At 47.1% G+C, this 17749-nt stretch overlaps 1 pseudogene; it reads left to right on the forward strand.

The window, feature by feature from the left end:
* Positions 1–5258: 5258 nt before the first annotated feature.
* On the forward strand, positions 5259–10341 carry LOC134388378 (tubulin gamma-1 chain-like; annotated as a pseudogene).
* The last annotated feature ends 7408 nt before the right edge of the window (positions 10342–17749 follow it).

Raw genomic sequence — 17749 nt, forward strand, 5'->3', positions numbered from 1 at the left:
TAGTGAGACTAAGCATCTTTTTCATATTTTTTTATGTATCATCAACTGTTTATTCCCCCTACTCATTTTTTCCTGAGTGTTTTCTTTTTACTGATTTGTACCTCCTTCCATTTTCTCCACCTGACCAATTCCTACCAGACCTTCCAGACTTGCGCCAGGTGCTACCTCCTCCAAAGAGTCTTCCCAAATTCTCTGGCCGCTCCCTGAACAACCCCCCCACCGACCCCCACCACCAAAAGCTAAGCCCCCTATTCTGCACTCAGCGCTAACCTTTCCGCATGACCACGAGGCCTGCACAGGAGCATGAGGTTTTGGTTAGCTGTCTCTACTACCCCAGCTCAAAGCAGTGTGCAGTGTATAACATAGGTGCATAATGAAAGAATGAAAGAATGAGAAAATGATCCACAAACAGGATTACTTTGAGCTTTATTTCCTTTTTCCTATTCCCTGAGAAAACAATACGGAATGAAACAGCCTGTTTTGCTCTATTTCATAACCAAAATGTGAATTTAGCACAACTCCCTTCACATAAAGAGCTTCAGTACTATGACTTCATTGTTTTAATTTTTCCTTCCCTTTATTTTGAAGTTAAATTCCTTGGGGTCATAGGATCCCAGTCTCATGACTAGAAGCAGCTCTAATTAGCTGCCTTTTTTTTTTTTTTTTTAAAGATGACCGGTAAGGGAATCTTAACCCTTGACTTGGTGTTGTCAGCACCACGCTCTCCGAAATGAGCCATGGCTGGACCCAAATTAGCTGCTTTTGCATGACATGCATACTACTCTTCCTCCCAGATCCTGGCATAGCCTCATTTCCCTATCTCACACCTCTGCCTGCTCACCTCCACAAGATACCTGTGCTCCTGACATACTGCACCAAGCATTCAGGAAAGGCCAGAAATGAAGGTGCATCCAGAAATATGTTTTATTCAACCTGGGATGTCTAATAAAGGCTCTGGACATTTAACAAACTTGTTAGTTTACAAATGCTGCATTTATTATGAGAGGCAGAGGAAGGCCTCAGACAAAAGAACACACATCCCACTACATTATCATAACCTGGATCAGGGATCTTGGAGCCAAGCAAATTAAAGTCAACATTCAACAATCAAGCTATGGGTAAATGACCTTAAGACCTTGTATCTGAAATCCACAAACCTGGGCCTTCTGTTCAACCTCAATGATAGTTAGATCTGAAACCGAATCTGTGGGATAAGCACTTGGTTTTCTTTGTTTTGTTTTGTTTTTTGGCAGCTGGATGGTACAGGGATCAAACCCTGGCCCTTGGCATTATCAGCACCAAGTTCCAACCAATTGAGCTAACTGGCTAGCCTCTTTAAAAATAATAATAATAATAATTTAAAGCAACAACTCATTTTGCTTTTACCCTGAATAAAATATTTCATCTGCAGCAGCAGCCAAGGAATACTTCAGTTCCGATTGCATCTAGTGATGATAGTAACACTGGCTAACATGTGTTGAGTGCTTACTATGAGGCAGGCACTGTGCTAAGTGCTCATGCATCACCTCATTTAACTAATGTCAGTTGGTCCATTCTCAGCAGACATGGAAAGCACAGCGTGCTAATACCTGGGAGGATTTACAGTCAGCTCTGCAAATGTACATAAGCATCTCAGTCTCCAACCCATTTCTACAAGACTAGGAGGGCAGAGAGGAGCCTGCAGCTGGTCAGAGATGGCTTCTTTAGAGGAAACTTACAGTGCAACTTCTCCAACTCTGATAAATTCACATGTCCTAACCTGCTTGCCTATAAACTGGGATTTGAAGAAAGTTTTCCCACTTCTGGGACACCAGAAGTTGGAGCAAAGCACTGTTATTAATCACAAGAAAAGATGAAACTTAACCTGTTTCCCAAGTGCTCATAAACTGCTTAAAGCTTATTTTAAAGGAAGTAAACGGAGCGGCGAGTAAAACATGGCGGGGAGGCAAGTTTACTCTGATCCCTGAAGCCTTCTCTTCACCTGGGCAGACTCTGAGAAGGTTCTGGCCAAGCCTCTGAACACAGCCAGCTCTTGAGGAACGGTTGTGCTGGGGGAAGGGAGGCTCAAGCCTAACGAAGGAGCTGCCCCCACCCTTAAACCTCAAAAGGTGCAGCCAGACCCTCCCTGAAAGGGCGAGCCTGCGGGGTCCTCTTGGGGGACGCTCGAGCTTGTCCTGGCCAGAGGCGGGGGAAGTGAATCGGGAGGCCCGGTGGGGTGAGGGGAGAGGGGCTGCGGGGGCCGCGGCGGGGGCGGGTGTGGGGCGAGCCAGAGCCTTCCAAGGAAGACCGGAGGACTGGGCTGGCTGTGGGAGCTGGACGGTGGCCGAGTTCTCTTAAAAAAAAAAAAAAAAAAAAAGGAGCGGGGGGGGGGGAGGGAGAGACAAAATGAAAGAGAGAAGAAAACCAAAAATCTCGTCTGAGCTTGACTCTTGGCGGTGGTGCTTTTGCCAGCGCCTCTGCAGCGGTTCCCAGGGAAAGCCTGCCAGACAGGGACAGAGGGACAGACCAGTGGAGCGGAAGAGAGGCCAGAGCCGGCTTGCAATGTTCCAGGGGGTGGGGAAGGCTGCACTGACTCTTAAATAATTGGTTCGGAGACAATTGGCCATCCTATGGAAAAGATAAAGTAGATCCCTATCTCTCAGCAGGCCTCCAAATAAATTTCAGATGAACTAAAGACCTACGGGGTCTTTAAGCAAAATTAATATGGAGCTTTTGGAAGAAAACACAGAATGATAGCTGTATGACACTGGGATAGGGAAAGGTTTAACAAGGTATAAAACGTGCAAAACATAAAGGAAAAGAAGGTAAACTTTACATTAAAATTAAAATCTTCTCTATGACAAAAGACATCATATAGAGAGTGTAAAGACAAGCCATAGACTGAGAGGAAATTTGCAACCCATATAACAAAGAATAAATCTGTAGAGTATCTTCAAATGTCTAAGAGAACCCAATAGAAAAATGGGCAAAGGGATCTGGCTGGTTAGCTAACTTGGGAGAGCATGGTGCTGATAACACTAAAGTCAAAGGTTCGGATCCCTATACACAACAACAACAACAAAATATATATACATATATATATATAAATAAATATATGGGCAAAGAGTATGAACAAGCAATTCACAGAGAAAGCATCCCAAAAAAGGTCAGTAACAAAAGAAAAGTCAATCAATTTCAGTTGTGATCATAACTGGAAATTTCAACTGCAAAGCCCCATTCAGCATCCACAGAACTGTTAAAAATGAACATCTGGGGGGCCAGCCTGTGGCTCACTTGGGAGAGTGTGGTGCTGATAACACCAAGCCAAGGGTTAAGATCTCCTTACTGGTCATCTTTTTAAAAACAAAAAGCAAAACCCCAGAAAGTAACAAGTGTTGGTGGAGATGAAATCAGAACAACAAATTCAGATTAAAGATTTTGTGTGTGTGTGTGTGTGTGTGTGTGTGTGTGTGTGTGTGTGTGTGTGTGTGTGTGTGTGTGTGTGTGTGTGTGTGTGTGTGTGTGACTAGTTGGTACAGGGATCGAAGCCTGGAACTTAGTGTTATCAGCACCACACTCTAACCAACTGAGTTAACCAGCTAGCCCAAGTTTAGAGTTCTTAATTGGCTTTTACTGTATTTGTTATTCTAGAACTGGGCAACACCTCGTTCTATAAAGTAGAATGAGTGTTCCAATGAGCTGAGCACAGGAGGTTGAATTTATAGACAGAAAAGGGATGGAAGAAGTAGAAACAGAAAACAAAAGACAGATTGGTTGTTTCAAAGTTACTTTTCTTGAAAAGGCTAAAGCAGAGGGAATTTCCTTACCTTGATGGCTAAAACTGGTATATTTAGAGATCTGGCTACTAACTCTCCTGATTCCTGAGAAAGTCAGATAAACAATTTGGTTTTGGCTTGGTGATGTGGAACATTAGCAGGAGTGACTCCATTTTAGTTTGGTCTGTTGGGCCTAGTGCAGGAGCTCAGTCCAAACCTATAAATTTTATGGAACAGAACCCTTGTCCATTGCTGGTGGGAATGTAAAATGGTGCAGCTGCTGTGTTAAACAGTATGGAGATTCCTCAGAAAATTAGAGGGCTGGCCAGTTAGCTCAGTTGGTTAGAGCATGGTGTGATAATACCAAGGTCAAGGGTTCAGATCACCAAACCTGTCAGCTGGAAAAAAAAAAAAACCAAACAACCCGGGCTGGCCAGTTAGCTCACTTGGTTAGAGTGTGGTGCTAATAATCCCAACCTCAAGGGTTTAAGGATTTGCATCCCCGCACCAGCCTGCCAGGGAAAAAAACCAAACCAAAACTAAACAGAACTACCATGTCTACTACTTCTGGGTATCTATCCAAAAGAATTGAAAGCAGGGACTCAAACAGATAATTGCACACCCATGTTCAAAGCAACATCATCCACAATAGCCAGAAGGTGGAAGCAACCTGTGTCCATTAAGGGATGAATTGATAAACAAAATGGAGGAATCCTGAAGACAGTATGCTAAGTGAAAGAAGCCAGACACAAAAGGACAAATACTTTATGATGATGCTGCCTATGTAAGGGATCTAGAGCAGTCAGATTCATAGAGACAGAAAATAGAATGCTCATTGCCAGGGGCTGGGGGAGGAGGGAATGGGAAGTCACTGTTTAATGGGCACAGAGTTTCACTTTGGAAAGGTGAAACAGTTCTGGAGATGGATGGTGGAGATGGTACAGAACAATGCCACCGCATGTAAAATCATGCAACTGTATACTTACAACAAATGGTTAAAGCCGTAAATTTTATGTATACTCATATTGTAACGCAATAAACAAAAATAGAAATTTAAAAGAATAAAGTTGGCTTAAATCCAGGCCCTCAACCTAGCAGAGCCGCTCAGGTGACCCCGTTCACCTGGTCCAGCTCATCGACCTCGCCCCGGCCCCTCCCTCCCCAGCCCCGCCACTCCCCCCTCCCCAGCCCAGCCCCTCCCTCTCTCCCTAGCCCCGCCCCTCCCCGCCCCCACAGGTTGCGACCCTGCGGCCCCCGCCGTCTCACCACGCAGGCGCGGAGCGGTGGCCAGGATGGGGCGTGGCCTCATTCTGCGCCTGTGCTGAATTCCAGCCGCCACTGCTGTGGGATAAAATGATTCCCAGGTTGGGCTCCCTGGCCTGTTGGCCTAGTGGAGGCCGACACAGCACACGTGCAAACCGAGCACGCGCGTCAAAAGACGGAGAGAGCGCGCGCTCCCCACGTCCTGCGCGCCCGGCTGCCAGGCCTCCGTCTCAGTCGTGACTCCCGCAGGGCCGGGGCTGGCGTGCCCACGTCTGAAGAGCAATGCCCCGGGAGATCATCACGCTGCAGCTGGGCCAGTGCGGCAACCAGAGTGAGCAAGCGAGCCCTGAGCCCCTCCGGTCTCTGGTTCTGCCTCTTCCCGGTCCTACCCAAGAGCTCGGCATCCACTAGTCCCTCTTTCCCTTCCATGAGTCTCCTGCCCTACTGCGTATGATGACCCAGACCGAGAGCTGTGCCTCAGCCCTGGGCTGTGATGGCTCAGAGACCCAGGTGTCTTGGGTCCACGCTTGAGTGTGACAGCCTCTGAGCCTACAGCTGGGCTCCTCAGGCCTTAGGACTCAAGTAGACCCAGGTGTCTCCCCCTCTCTCCCAGTTGGGTTCGAGTTCTGGAAACAACTGTGCGCCGAACATGGTATCAGCCCCGAGGGCATTGTGGAGGAATTCGCCACCGAGGGCACTGACCGCAAGGACGTCTTTTTCTACCAGGTGCCCCCAGCGACTTGTCCAGGGCCGGCCGTGGCCCGGGGGTCCCTGAAGGGAAGGGCAGCGGCCTGGTACTGGGAAATCCGCTGGGCAAAAGGGCCAGGCGGCTGGCTTGAGGAGGGAGGGCCGGCAGGAGCCAGTGTTGGGAGGACTGAGGACTGGGCAGGTCCTAGCCGATTGGGCCCCTTCCCGGACTCCCCTTGACAGGCGGACGATGAGCACTACATCCCCCGGGCCGTGTTGCTGGACCTGGAGCCCCGGGTGATCCACTCCATCCTCAACTCCCCCTATGCCAAGCTGTACAACCCAGAGAACATCTACCTGTCCGAGCATGGAGGAGGAGCTGGCAACAACTGGGCCAGTGGATTCTCCCAGGTCATTTGCTATTCCCTGGCAGGGCCCACAAGTCCCTGTGTGGCCGCAGGCCCTGTGACTTCTCAGAGAGATGAAACCAGATCAGGATGTATGAGAGCTGGAAGGAGAGAGACATGGCTGCAGGGAGTTAACTACATAATATTAAGAACCTGCACTAGCTGGTGCTGTGTGCCAGGCTATTCTAAGTGCTTTACATGTGTTAACTTATTTAAACCTCGGAGGTACTACAGGTTCACAGCCTCTTATCTGCCTTTCCAGAATCCAAAAAGCTCTGAAGCCAAAAGAGCAGCAAAACCAAATCTCAATGGAGACAGACTATTTTAGAGTTTCTGTCCATTTTATTGTTATTACTCATACCTTTCATTACAGAAATATTAATGTATTTGATTAATGCACCTCAGATCTCCTCTGGGGTTTTATTTAATATACATATATGTACCATATTATCTTTCTAAAATCTGAAATATTTTGAATTACAAAACATAACTGGCTCCAAGGATTTTAGATAAGGGTCTGTGGAACTCTATTATTACCTTCATTGTACAGAAGCGGAAACAGGCATAGAGAAATCAAGTAACGTGCCCAGAGGCACTCAGCTAAATGGGCTGCAGCTAATGTATGAACCCAGGTAGTCTGGGTATAGAGTGCTTGCTTTTAACCACTGTGCTGTACTGCCTCTCAATGTAGATTAAAAGCAGGGCAGGGGCCGGCCCATGGCTCACTCGGGAGAGAGTGGTGCTGACGACACCAAGGCCAAGGGTTCGGATCCCTGTATAGGGATGGCCGGTTAGCTCACTGGGAGAGTGTGGTGCTGACAACACCAAGTCAAGGGTTAAAATCCCCTTACCGGTCATCTTTTAAAAATAAAAGGCAGGGCACCTATGCTACAAAAAAGTACTTTCAGGTGCTATAAGGAGAATCAAGGGTGGCTATTCTGAGGTCAGGACCCTCATCACATGGTCCTATCCCACTCTGACCCCCCCCATGTCTGTCTGTACAGGGAGAGAAGATCCACGAAGACATTTTTGACATCATAGATCGGGAGGCAGATGGTAGTGACAGTCTAGAGGTAAGTGTCCCAGGAATGCTGGTGGGAGCCGACATAGGGAAGTCTTGGCAACACCCTTTAGAAGCTATCTATTCAGCACAAGACCCACCCATGTACCCTTTGCACTGTACAGAAGCTACTGGGCCTTGCTGGAGACAAGGCAGAGTCTCCTAAGCTGTACATGTAAAAGAACCGTAGGGGAAGGAAGGGCTCAGTAAGATAGGAGTCCAAGAAATTGTGGGGTGAAGGGCCAGCCTGTGGCTCACTTGGTAGAGTGTGGCGCTGATAACACCAAGGCTGCGGGTTCCGATCCCTAATAGGGATGGTTGGTTAGCTCACTTGGGAGAGCATGGTGTTGACAACACCAAGTCAAGGGTTAAGATCCCCTTACCAGTCATCTTTTAAAAAAAAAAGAAATTGTGGGGGGTGAGTCCAGTTTGAAATTCTGCTACTAGATACCTGGACACTGTTGCCCATTCTCCATGCAGGGCTTTGTGCTGTGTCACTCCATCGCTGGGGGGACAGGCTCTGGCCTGGGCTCCTATCTCTTAGAACGGCTGAATGACAGGTAAGTCTGTGTTTGGGGGACTAGGAGGAGACATGTCCTCCAACTTGGTTTCCCAAGTGACTGGGAGGCCCTGCAGATAAACATCCCTATGTGCTGGAGTAGGAAAGAGCCCTTCTAGTCTCTCCTATAGTGAAGAAAGTGAAGTTACAACAACTGAGAACCCAATCACACTCCTAGTGGTGGGAATTGGAGCCTAGGATCTGGGCCAGGAACGAAGGTCCAGGGAGTGTGGCCAGATTAGGAGCTGGAACTCTAGATCCTAAGATGTCTCTCTGCCCTTCTCCCTTGGGGGTTACAGAGTTCCAAAAGTCAAGTTTCCCTTCTCTACTGATCCTGTGACCCACCCAATTTCCCCTTCCAGATTTAGCTGCTTTCCAGACAGGTGTTGGGGAACCTCATGTTCACCAAGCTCCAGTCTGTTGCCCTGATCTTTTTCTCCCAACCCCCACCAGGTACCCCAAGAAGCTGGTGCAGACGTACTCAGTGTTTCCCAACCAGGATGAGATGAGCGACGTGGTGGTACAACCTTACAACTCACTCCTCACGCTCAAGAGGCTGACCCAGAACGCAGACTGTGTGGTGAGTCCTGGATTCTACCTTTCCCCACTCCCAGTGTCCCTGTCGACTTATTCATCTTCATGCATTTAAAAAGCCCATTCTGAGCCCTCCTTTGCCAGAGGCCTGTGCAAGTCCCTTTTAGATGGGACTCTCTGGCCATGAGGCTCAAAGGAAATTAAGCTTCAGAGCCTAAGTTCAGGCGGGTTTCCTATTTTCACTGTTCCCATAAATCTGCCACCCTCTTTTATCCCCCCAGGTGGTGCTGGACAACACAGCCCTGAACCGGATCGCCACAGACCGCCTGCACATCCAGAACCCGTCCTTCTCCCAGATCAACCAGCTGGTGAGCACCCACTACCCACTCCTGGACTCCTTTGGACTGGACACCCTCCTTGCTGGAGGGCCATCTGGGGAAGGGAGGCTCATCCAGGCCAAAGCCTATGAAGTGACACCCCTGCCCCCAGGTGTCCACCATCATGTCGGCCAGCACGACCACCCTGCGCTACCCTGGCTACATGAACAACGACCTCATCGGCCTCATTGCCTCGCTCATTCCCACACCCCGGCTCCACTTCCTCATGACCGGCTACACCCCCCCTCACCACGGACCAGTCAGTAAGAGCAACCCTCAGTGGCCCAGGCCAGGCTGGCCCTGGACCTGGCAGGCCCCAACCTAGTCTCTCTCTTCCCCCCACTACCCCAGGAGCTGCCCTCTGCAGCTCCCAGAGGCTCTGCGCTCAGGCACAGATCTACAGCTTTCTTGCTGACATGCTCTCTGTCTTCCCATCTTCCTGTCTTCCCTCTGCCTTTGGCTCCTGCAGGGCTTGGGTTGTATGGAGTTGGGTTTTGCTACTGCACAAGGGCACGAGTTTGCTGAGCGGAGGAGGGCGAAGACCGTAATCCTGTGGCAGAGACTCAGTACAGACCTGAATCTAAAGACATTCCCCACAGAGACCCTCCTACCCCGAGTCTGACGGGAACATGTGTTGACCGCTGTTCTCTGTCCATGAATCAGTGGACTGTGCCCTGAGTGCTGGCCTGGTCCCTGTGACCCACTGTCCCATCAGGTGGCTAGCGTAAGGAAGACCACGGTCCTAGATGTCATGAGGCAGCTGCTACAGCCCAAGAACGTGATGGTGTCCACAGGCCGGGACCGCCAGACCAACCACTGCTACATTGCCAACCTCAACATCATCCAGGGAGAGGTGGACCCCACCCAGGTGGGTGAGGCCCCTCAGTTCTACCCCCTGAACCTGCAGGGCTAGAGGAGAGGCTACCATCACCACTCCTGTGCCCACCCCAGGTCCACAAGAGCCTGCAGAGGATCCGGGAACGGAAGTTGGCCAATTTCATCCCCTGGGGCCCAGCCAGCATCCAGGTGGCCCTGTCCAGGAAGTCTCCCTACCTGCCCTCAGCCCACCGTGTTAGCGGTCTGATGATGGCCAACCACACCAGCATCTCCTCGGTGAGTCTCATAGTTTGCACCTTTTTTCCCCTAATTGGTTTCCTGATTGTGACTCACCTCTCTCCATCCCAGTTGCCCCTGCTTCCAGCTTTTTTGCTGTAGTACAGCCCAGCCTTGATTTCCTGGCTCTCTGGGCCACATTGTTTCTCCAAATTCTTTGTCGCCCTTGCTTTCTGTTTACCGCAAGCTCTTTGAAAGGACCTGTCGTAAGTACGACAAGGTGAGGAAGCAGGAGGCATTCCTGGAGCAGTTCCGCAAGGAGGACATGTTCAAGGACAACTTTAATGAGATGGACACGTCCAGGGAGATTGTGCAGCAACTCATTGATGAGTACCATGCAGCCACACGGCCAGACTACATCTCCTGGGGCACCCAGGAGCAGTGAGTCCCCCAGGACAAGGACCCTCATCTGCCTTATTGGTTGGGCCAGGCCCCATCTGACTGACCACCCCCTCAGAGCACAGATCAGGGACCTCACACGTCTCTTTCTCATACACACACGTACACACATTCTCTGTTGGCCTGGGGACATGTTTACTTCTCCTCTTATGAGACTATCTTTAATAAAGCAGTGGACATAAATGAAGTCACTGGTCTCTTTGAAGGCTTTAGAAACCGGGCAAGGGGATGCCTGTTCTTTTACCATCACTCTGATGGAGTCCCTCCCCATTTCTAGCATCTTCAACTCTGAGCAAACGGTCTCCCCCAGATTTTCCTTCTGCCTAATTTTGGAGAACACAGGTGGGGTTTGACCTACCTGAAATTCCTTTCCAGGGTGAATAGGCCCACAGATATTACCTTGTTCTCTGTCTGGCCCCCTTTGGATCCCAGTTGCCTCTCACAAGTCACTATATTAGGTGAACATTCCACCCGTTTCATGTTCCCACATCAGAGAGTCCTGTTGATTACAAAACCTGTGGGCCTGAGGCCACCACCCCTACCACTAGGCCCTGGGCAAGCAATGGAATCAGACCAGCTACCTTTAAGCTTCTTGCAAACAGGGTGGTGCTGGAAAGACAGTCCAGGAGATCCACTAGTTTCAGGCAGCTGGAGTCTAGGAACATCAAGTCAAGAGGACAAATTTATTCTTTTATTTTATTGTTTCCATATAATGTATGTTTGTTTGTTTATTTATTTATGATTCTTTGAAAAGAATAACAAAGTTTGCAAACCTTTATCTAGACTGACCAAGAAAAAAAGAGAGAAGACAGAAATTACTAAGATCAGAAATAAAAGCAAGGGGCTGGCCCGTGGCTCACTCGGGAGAGTGCGGTGCTGATAACACCAAGGCCATGGGTTCGGATCCTATATGTAGGGATGGCCGGTTCGCTCACGGGCTGAGCGTGGTGCTGACAACACCAAGTCAAGGGTTAAGATCCCCTTACCGGTCATCTTAAAAAAAAAAATAGAAAGAAAGAAAGAAAAGCAGGGGCGTGGTAGAGCAGTTGCTTCTATTATGCTGGAGTGGGCTTTGAGGAGAGAAATGTCCTCCTCTTTTTCTGGTCTTTGCTGGTGACTCTCCTTGTGTCACTGCAGTTGAGTGTCTGGTGGGCTGCTTGCATGGTGGCTCTGGCTACTGTTGTGTTGAGCCACTTTTGCAGCAGCTGTGACTGTGGTGGGCCGTCCATGTGGAAGTGGTGTTTTTGGCATGCTCCTTGCCTGCTTCCAGGCGGGGAATGCTGCCCTCTGTTCCTGCCTAGTGTCCCGGGTGTGCTCTGTTTCTTCAAGAGGCCAAATTGAAAACCTGGACTGCAAGCAGGGTCAAAAGTTTTTCCACAGCTAAGGCACCATATTTCTGTTCTCAGATGGTCTCCAGTTATTTAAAGGACAGCGACTTCCACTTCTGGTCAAAGACTGTAGGGAAGTACTTGATTTAGGAGCCTAAATCTTCAGGATCGAAAGGGCAAAGCAGCTTCTTCTTAGTCTGTGGTGGATTGTCCGGGCCCCATTAGGGTCTTATATACCCTAAAGGTGAGGATTACAGTGATGGCTAATATGCATGCATACACTGTGATAAGTACATTCTTTTGTTTAATCCTCATGACAACCTTACGAAGTGGTAGACGTTATTATTAATCTCATTTTATAAATGAGGAAACTGAGGCCAACAGACTTAGATTCAAACCCTGGTTTGACTGACTGGTATCTGTGTTCCTAACCATTGCACTGTCCTGCCTTTTGTGATAGTTTATAGGCTGGTGTAGAATCATCCTGTTTCTGAGGACTTTTGGAGCCCCTGGATGAGCTCATGATTGTCAGAGGTTGTGGCACGTTGAATACCTGTGTAGAGAGGGTAGATTGTATCCTTGGAGTGGGGGTAAGGGGTGTCAGCCTCAACTGGCCTAAATATACCTACAAAGTGTCCCCATCACCCAAGTCAGGGTAATTGGCAACTTCTGCCTGCCTCAACTGGCCTAAATATACTTACAAAGTGTCCCCATCACCCAAGTCAGGGTAATTGGCAACTTCTGCCTGCCCTCAGGATGTCTGGGGTCAAAACCAGAGGGTCAGGCTGAGTGGATCAGAAGGATTGGGGCTGGCAGAGCTCAGCACAAGGGTGAAACACCAGCCCAAGAAAGTTTCTGCCACTCTTACTGGGGCTGAAGAGTACTGAGGAACTTTGGGCAAATTGAGATCCCCCCCCCCTTTTTACATTAGAGCATACTTGCTCACTATTGGCCTGGGGATAAACTTTTCCTCCCATGAACTATTTATCTTTTATAAAGCTCTGCATGTGAACAGAGTGAGCACTATACAGATCAGACCCCTATGAATAGAGGGGATCCTTGTAGGACTGATGCACAGACAGGCAGTCAGAAGCCAGGCCCTGGGTTGCCTGAGGGATGGCAGGGAGGCCACAAGCCTGTCACCATTGCAGTCAAAGCAGCCAGGCTGTCACTATCAGTTGCCAGTGTCTGCAGGGGGCTGACTCAGGGAGAGCCAGCCTGGTTGGTATCAACCAGCTGCCTGTTCTCTCAGTAGGGAGGAAGATGACTTCAGCAAAAACCAGTGTACACCTGGTCCCTTCTCAGCTTCACTTCCTCCTTCTGCACCACTGGGTACCTGGTCTCAGTTCTCTCCCTTAACTGCCCCCGCCCCTGATGACCAACCTTTCTTCACTTGGGGCATGTGCAGGAATAGCTAGTGATGAGTGGGGGTCATGAGCTGGCAAATGTAGAGAGGCTGGTACATATTAATGGCCAGCTGGCCCACTTCCAGGCCACAAGCAGGTCCTCCTTTGCAAGATTCTGTTAGGCAGAATGTAGAGTCCCAGGCAGGAAGAAATACCCAGGTAGTCCAGAGTAAAAGCCATGTCTAGATAGTACTACAGTCACCAACCCAGAGGGGTGAATAAATACCCTGGGAGGGAGAAATGGATCCGCAAAGATGTCTCCTTTTTCTGACTGCTGAGCACCAGGCATTGTAAGAACAGACTCACACTTCAATGCCAAGTTCAGAACCAGGTCCCTCCCACAAGGCTATTTCCAGATCAACCATCACCCCACACCAGTGCAGCCCCTCCCTGTTCTTGGCCAGCAGCAAAACCCAAAGTGTGTCAACTAGAGGGCAGTGGGAGGCCAGGTGGAAAGGAAAGGAAGCCTCTGGGAATCAGGGCAGCAGGTGGTGCTGGTATTGAAAAGTCCCTGTGGTCTGAGAAACTACAAGCCACAGAGATAACTGTCCCTGCTGAGAGACAAGCGTTGCTGTGGAAAAGTTGGAGAGAAAGCAGAATGCTCAAGCCTGGAACAGGAACTTCTTCTTGACTAAAGGAATAAGAGGAAATTAGCCATTTAAAGGTAATGTTCCCAGAACACTCCATTGTCATGTGACCCCAGGGACTCTCGAACATGCATGAGACAAATCTGTACCAGGAAGCACATAACCAAAAACAGAGTTGTGTGAAGGAATCTGAAACTTACGGATCGCAACTTTGGGAAGCATATTGAGATGAGGTAAAGAGGTGACAAGCACAGTGGGCACACACACTGGACAAAGTGTTTGGTGGGTCAGTCTAGTAAGCCTTATCCATGGTCTCTGCCAGTTTGCAAACATTCTAGATCTCCCTAGAATTGGGCACTCAGTGGAGAGTCAGTTACAATCCAACATACAGTACACTGTCCAGCAATGCCCATCTCCAACACTTGCTCCCTTTCCATTCCCTCTCAGGCATCTTAAGCAGGGAAGGGGCTGCCCTAGAAAAGTAACGAAACATTTTCAATCGACATTCTGGTTAACCAACTCATCATTTATAAGTTTTAATTAAATTCCACAGGGCCAAATAACCACAGTGTAAGAGGTAAAATCAAGTTTCTCGCAAAGCTACAGGCCCCGGCAGTTAGAGTCCAACAACCCATGAGACCCAGTTGGAAATGTCCTCCTCATATCTCACTGGCATTATTATCTTAGTGATGCTGGCCATGGAAGCTGGAGGTAGCAATTCTTCTCTCCAACCCTCAAATCCATTACTGAGTTATTAATAGGGGACCAACTCATTCTGGTTTTAGCACTGAAACTTTGACTCCTGAGAAACCCCTCAGATTTGGTTTTAAAAATGAAATGCCCACATTCCCCCAGTCATAGGAAAATTAGGACAGTTGGTCACCCCAAATTAAAGAACACCACAGAGAATGACTGGAAAATCTTGAAGCAGTATGTATGAGGGATTAGGGCTGAATTAAGGCCTGGTAGACATTTGTTCATAAATTAAGCAAGCTTTTATTAAAAACAGAGACCGAGTTGCCCATCACTAAGCTTCCTAATGAACCCAACTTAAAGAGGCTCCCAATTTTATTGGAGAGGGGAAGTAGCATTGTTGCCATCTGTACAGCATTTTACCCTGCATGATGCACTTTCTCAAGCATGAATCATCTGGGCCCTTAGAGGGAGGATTTTTGTCATTTATCATCATAGGGAAATGGGCTCAGGAAGGTTAAGTAACTTGTCCAAGACCACACAGCTGTTAAGTGAAAGACACACTTGCCCTCAGGTCCTCTGGCTCCAAATCAATTCTTTCTGCCACACCCAGTGTCTAAGAAGTGCTCAGAGGTTTCCTGTGGCCTGAATTGCAGTTGCAAATTCTTGAGCTGAGAAGGAATGTGATGAAATCTGTATTTTAGGATGGTTAGTTTGGAACTGGCTTGAAGAGTAAATTGGTACCATTTAGTGTGAAGTGAAAAAGCATTCAGTGGTATTTCATTTTTGTTTAAAAAGTATGGATATAGAGTTATCCTTCAGTATGTGGGAGATTGGTTCTAGGATCTCCCTTAGGCACCAAAATTCATGGATGCTCAAGCCCCTGATATAAAATGGGGTAGTATCTGCATATTACCAATGCATATCCTTCTGTGAACTTTAAGTCATCGTTAGATAACTTATAATACCTAATACAACGGAAATGCTATGGAAGGCCAGCCTGTGGCTCACTTGGGAGAGTGTGGTGCTGATGGCACCAAGGCCGCGGGTTCGGATCCCTATATACGGATGGCCGGTTCGCTCACTTGGGAGAGCGTGGTGCTGACGACACCAAGTCAAGGGTTAAGATCCCCTTACCGGTCATCTTAAAAAAAAAAAAAAAGTAAATGCTATGTAAATAGTTGTTACACTGTATTGATTAGGGGATAAAGACAAGAAAAAAGTCTGTATACTTTCGGTACAGACAAAAGTTTTTTTCAAATATTTTTGATCTGTGGTTGGTTGAATCTCCAGATGTGGAACCCACAAATATGGAGGGCCGACTCTATAGAAAGAGATAAAGATCGAGATATATAGAGAGATGGAAAGAAGACTGAAAACAAGTATAATAAAATATTAATAGGAGTTACATTTGGCCAGTGGTATTGTATGTATGTTTTTCTATATTTTCCAAATGGTCTGTGATGGATATATTTTACTTTGATAACCAGAAAAAATAAATTTTAAGCGTAAATGAGTAGAAGTTTAAACAGGAAGAGAAACCAGAGGTAAAGAGCCCACACATGGATAATGCCAATAACAGAACAGAAGAAGAAACCTATGGTGTTATTCCACCAAGATCAAGGGTTCGGATCCCCGTGCCAGCCAGCCACCAAAAAAAAAGGAGAAGAGGCAACCTAATTGCTTGGGGGTGGATACATCTTATTTCTCACGGATTCTTACCCTCTATCTGAAAACTATGGGAGACATGAGAGTTTAGGATTATTTCAAAATCAAGTGGATATATTTGATTCAAGTTTAGAATTCCATAAGAATAGCAAGCAAGGAAAGAAGCTCACTATTTTTCATATTATGGACAACAAAAAAGTTAACATCCTAAATTAACTTTTTATAATATATTGAATTAGTATACAATTAACATACAATATATATACAGCCCTGCACTGCTTAACGAAAGATCAATTCTGAGAGATGTGTCATTAGGCAATTTTGTCACTGTATGTACATCATGGAGTGTATTTACACAAACCTAGAAGGTATAGCCTAATTCACACCTAGGCTATGTGGAATAACCTACTGCTCCCAAGCTACACACCTATGCAGCATGTTACTGTATCAAATACTGTAGGCAATTGTAACACAATGGTAAGTATTTGTGTATCTAAACATACCTAAACATGAACAAGGTAATGCTTTGTACTACTGTGAAGGTTCCGATGTCACTAGGCGATAGGAATGTTTCAGCTCCATGATAATCTATGGCACTATCATTGAGTATGTGGTCTATTGTGGGCCAAAACGTCATTGTGAGGCACATGACTGTATTTATAATCTTTATAATATTTACAATTAATATACAATATCTATATATTAATATACAATATTAACGGATATGAAAAATTTTAACAAAACTATTAAAGTGATGGATAGTTAAATACTTAAAAAGCTAGAGAGGGATTGCTGAAAGGATATAATTTTTGCATGTCATCATGTTTTATTCTTGTGGTTTTTCAAATTAAATAAAATGTCTCAAAGTTGTTCAATTTTAAGTGCTATATGTATACAAAACAATATTGAAAATACAAAGCCATATTGAAAATATTGCTGAGCAGTGCCTGTACATCAAGCACTGTTCTAAGCACTCTGCATATACCAGTAGAGCTCATTTAATTTCCACAACCACCGTATGGACAGGCGCTGCTATATCCCAGTTTTTACAAAGAGGAAACTGACACTGAGAGGAAAGTGAGACTCAGGGTCACACAGAGAGTCAGTGGTCGAGGTAGGTTTCTCAGCTTTCCTAGAAAGAGAAAACTTAGGAGGAGTCACGATAACTGCCAAATATTGATGGGCTGTCAATTGCAAGAGGTGGGGGGACGAATTCTGTGACACTCTAGGTACAGATATCGAACCCTGGACCTTGGTATTATCAGCACCACGCTCTAACCAACTGAGCTAACCTGCCGGTCTATCAATTTGCAAACTGTTTCAAGATGTTCTTGATTCATAAAGCCCGTCCTTGGGATCCCAACCCAATGCTAACAACTCCCGATGGTTGTTAGCAGAAATGAAGATACTTCTTAACAGACAGGCAGTCAGAAGATTGAAAACCCAAGTTTAATTCTTCCCTACTTGTTCTCCATACACACAAAAGATTGCATAGGATTTAGGAACAAAAGCTGGTCTACCAGCCAGGTTCTATTGTCACCTGTCTACCTAGCTCAGGCAGCGGGCTCATCATGACCAAGGCAGGCAACCACTCCTCCCTGACAGTGACACAGGTCCCTCCCCTTGCTAACTTCCACCTACGGGTCTAGCCCAGACCTTATACACCTTCCCCTATGGCCATCCAGGCCAGCCAGGTGACTTTGTCAACTTGAAACAGTGGATGAAAAGGACTTCCACTAGGTCTGCTAGGCCACACCTTCTCTGTTGCCTGCTTTTCCTTTCTTGACTGTCTGTCTGTCTGTCTGTTTGTCTGTCTCTCTCTCTCTCTCTCGCTCTCTCACACACACACACACACACACAATCTTTAATCTGAATTTGTTGTTCTGATTTCATCTCCACCAACACTTGTTACT

Source organism: Cynocephalus volans, chromosome 10 (assembly GCF_027409185.1).
Source record: "Cynocephalus volans isolate mCynVol1 chromosome 10, mCynVol1.pri, whole genome shotgun sequence".
Lineage (NCBI taxonomy): Eukaryota > Metazoa > Chordata > Mammalia > Dermoptera > Cynocephalidae > Cynocephalus > Cynocephalus volans.